The 4,291-nt window shown below is 44.4% G+C and overlaps 1 pseudogene across 1 annotated transcript; it reads right to left on the bottom strand.

Moving 5' to 3' along the window:
• Positions 1-276: 276 nt before the first annotated feature.
• LOC308260333 (polyadenylate-binding protein 4-like) lies at positions 277-3,402 on the bottom strand (annotated as a pseudogene). Its single transcript has 2 exons — positions 3,381-3,402; positions 277-2,190 (listed from the first exon to the last, which is right to left on the bottom strand). The product of its transcript is annotated as a polyadenylate-binding protein 4-like (transcript).
• Positions 3,403-4,291: the final 889 nt, after the last annotated feature.

Here is a 4,291-nt window from a genome sequence, read left to right as displayed (position 1 = left end):
AAATAAAACCAGTGTTTGGGGGGATCAAAACCCACAACACACACACACACACACAAAAGTCAACACTGTCTGGGTCATATCTGAACCCAGAGAATATATTATTTTGATTGCAAAATTTTAGGTGCTTCATAATTGACCTTTTGATACAAAATGATCTATTAAATTTGCAACTTGTAGTTCTTGATGTTGAGCTCCATAGGACAAGCGAGGAATTCTTTAAACCTTAAGCTGACTTTGGTAGGAGGTTATTTGGCTCTTGAATAGGTTTTCCCTTGTTTATGAGGTAGCAGCAGCAGCAACAGCGCCCACCTTCTGGGCAGCTTCTTTCTTGGCATGATGAGCTTGAAGAATAGCCACAGCTTCATTCACCTCGGAGCAGAAAGACTCGGGGGACTGCAGCACGCGCAGCAGCTCGGAGTTGTCAATCTCCAGCAGCAGCTCCGTTATCTTCCCAGACAAGTTTGGATGAGTGGGAACCAATGTTCTCCCAGCGTCTGCTTCTGTTCTTGCAGGGGAGCTGCAGTCAGCATGGACGCAGCCAGGGGCTCCTGGCCCTGCCCATGGGCTGCAGGCTGGGGGCGCCAGCAGTGGCTGCATGGCAGGGTGGGAGCTGCTATAGCCACACTTGTATGGTGCCCCGGCCCGAGGAGCAGCAGAAACTGTAGTACAAGGTGGGAGGTTCAGCACAGCTTCAGGGCACCTCCAGATTTGCAGCTGTCAGTCCCTGCTGGGCAGCACCAGCCCCCCAAAGTCCATAGGCAAGGAGTCCGGGCACTCAGACCCGACTCTCTGAGTGGTAGCGGGGAGGCCACCAGAGGCCAGAGCATTACCAGTTGGAACCATATGGTGAAGAGTTGGACAAAGCCCAGACTGGCAGACAGCATTTGGCATTCCTAGAAAGCCTTGAGGTCTCCCACCTTGCTGCCAGCGTGGGTTGGGCCTCACCTGTGCCAGCTGTTTAGGTGTGTGATGTGGAGGTCTTCCCTGCGCCTGTGGAACTGCCGGCAGCTGCCACAGTGGCCACCAGCTGCAGGCTGGAACGGATTTAAAATGGCATTGGCGGGGAGTGTCCCCATGCCAGCCACCCGCCGCATACACTGGTTGGTCGGGTGAGCCTTCCGCTCGTCTTTCCTCTGAGCCAGTGCCACACACGGAGGCTTGGAGCCCACGAGATGGCTCGGGGCCATCTGCTGCTTCCTCAGGAGATGAGGCACTGACAAAGCGGAACCCTTGACTTACCTCAGCTCCGGGGATGGATCCAAAGGGAGAAAACTCTTTTCACTAACTTCTCATCGTCAGTGGTGTCATCCAAGTTCTTAATGTGGAGATTCACCCCCTGGTGTCGACTAATTCTCTCCTGTTTCAGCTGCTCACATTTCTGTTTGAATTCAGCCTGCTGTTCGACTTTCTCCTCTGCACGGCCTGCAATATGGCTTTCCCACTGATTTCTTTTCCATTCATCTCTTCTACTGCCCGATTGCCATCCTCGTGTTTTTCGTAACACTCAAAGCCTTTGGATTTCCCGAGAGGCTCTCTCACCACCTGGACACTTAGGGTCTTTCCAAACTGGCTGAACAGCTCTTCCAGACTCCCATCATCCACCTCTTCCCCAGAGCATTTGATATAAACATGGTGAGGTCCTCGGCTTTGGCACCGAGCTCAGCTTCCCTCTCTTTGCGAGACTTGAGTCTGCCCACAAACACTTGGCGGTCATCGAGGAGCGCGCCCTTCATGTCCTCCGTGGCCTTGTCTGCAGCCTCTTGGGTCTCAAAGTGGACAGAAGCGTAACCCTGAGAGCCGTTCTCATTACACACCACCTTGCAGGACAGAGTGTTCCCCAAAGCTGGAAAAGTATCTTAAAGTGCCTTGTTATCTATAGATTTGTCCAGCCTCTTGATGAAGACGTTTCCCACACCAGATTTTCTCAGCGGGATCCCTCGGAGACCACTGAGGGATGTGGATTTGCTTTCCCTTACTCACATCAAAGTTCATGATGTCCAGGGCCTGCTCAGTGTCAGCTGGCTGCTGGAAGTTGGCGTAGGCAAACCCAGCGAGCGCGGGTGATCATGTCGCAGCAGACGCGGATGGACAGCACAGGCCCGGCGGGACTGAACTTTTCATACAGCATGGCCTCGGTGACATCCGAGTGCGGGTCGCTTACGTACAGGGAGGCCACGGGGTAGCTGCTGGCTGTAGTGGAACCTGGAACTCTTGGTTTTGAAAAACTGTCTTTAGCTAGGTGTGGTGATGCATGCCTGTAGTCCCAGTACTTGGGAGGTTGAGACAGGAAGAGTGCAGATTCAAAGCCAGCTCAGCAATTTAGCAAGGCCTTCCACAATTTAGTGATACCCTGTTTAAAAATAAAAAAATAAAATAGGGATGGGGACATAGCTCACCTGAGTTAAATCCCCAGCAACACACACAAACACACACCCCTCTGTCTTTATACAAGATTCAGCTACCTCAACTGGGGCCTGAGGCATTTTCAGCAATTTATTAACTATTGAAGCTACCTATATAAAATATCTTCCCCTAAAATTTCATTGCAGAATTTGCTCATAAGGAACAAAAACTTAGTTTGTCTCTTCAGCAGTCGCTATTCTTAACCACACAATTCCTAGTTTTCTTTCATGTTGCCATTCAACTACTTTTACCTTAGAAAGTTAACTGCTTATTTTATTACTTATTATAAATGTGTTTGCTTTCTGTCACTGTGACAAAATACCTGAGAAAATCAAATTAAAAGGAGGAAGGATTTGGACTCACACTTCCAGTCCACGGTTTGCTCAGTATCTCGTGAGCCTGTGGTGAGGCAGTACGGGGCGGCGGGAGCGCGTGGCAGAGGAGGCTGGTGGTCAGGAAGAAAAAGATCATGGGGGGTGGAGGAGGGAAGGAGCTCGAGGTCTCTCTTTGTCTTTCTTAGGGTTTATTCTTCTTGCATTCGTGTATTTGTATAGCAAAATATATGCACACACACATATACACATATATATGCACACTTTTATTGGTACATTGTAACTATCCATCATACTAAAGTATAAAGTGACAAATATACCTGCACACAATACTTGCTTGTTTCCAACCAGATCACACCCCTCTCCGCTACATATTATTGAGATTGGTACTGATAATTTCACATGCAACATGGTATTATACTGATAATGTCACATGCATACATGGTGTTATACTTATAATGTCACATGCATACATGGTGTTATGCTGATAATTTCACATGTATACATGATATTATACTGATAATGTCACATGCATACATGGTGTTATGCTGATAATTTCACATGTATACATGATATTATACTGATAATGTCACATGCATACATGGTGTTATGCTGATAATTGCACATGTATACATGATATTATACCGATAATTTCACATGCATACATGGTGTTATGCTGATAAATTCACATGTATACATGATATTATACTGATAATTTCACATGTAACATGGTATTATACTGATAATGTCACATGCATACATGGTGTTATACTTATAATGTCACATGGATACATGGTGTTATGCTGATAATTTCACATGTATACATGATATTATACTGATAATGTCACATGAATACATGGTGTTATGCTGATAATTTCACATGTATACATGATATTATACCGATAATTTCACATGCATACATGGTGTTATGCTGATAAATTCATATGTATACATGATATTATACTGATCATTTCACATGCAACATGGTATTATACTGATAATGTCACATGCATACATGGTATTATGCTGACAATTTCACATGTATACATGATATTATACTGATAATGTCACATGCATACATGGTATTATGCTGATAATTTCACATGTATACATGGTATTATGCTGATAATGTCACATGCATACAGGGTATTATGCTGATAATTTCACATGTATACATGGTATTATGCTGATAATGTCACATGCATACAGGGTATTATGCTGATAATTTCACATGTATACATGGTATTATGCTGATAATGTCACATGCATACATGGTATTATGCTGACAATTTCACATGTATACATGATATTATACTGATAATTTCACATGCATACATGGTATTATGCTGATAATTTCACATGTATACATGGTATTATGCTGATAATATCACATGCACACATGGTATTATACTGATAATTTCACATGTACACATGGTATTATACTGATAATTTCACATGCACACATAGTATTATGCTGATAATTTCACATGCACACAGGGTATTATACTGATAATGTCACATGCACATATGATATTATACTGATAATTTCACATGCT

The sequence above is a fragment of the Muscardinus avellanarius genome (assembly GCF_963383645.1).
Source record: "Muscardinus avellanarius genome assembly, chromosome: 3".
In the NCBI taxonomy this organism is placed as follows: domain Eukaryota; kingdom Metazoa; phylum Chordata; class Mammalia; order Rodentia; family Gliridae; genus Muscardinus; species Muscardinus avellanarius.
The sequence above is the reverse complement of the archived record's forward strand: the minus strand, read 5'-3'. Positions and strand labels throughout refer to the sequence as shown.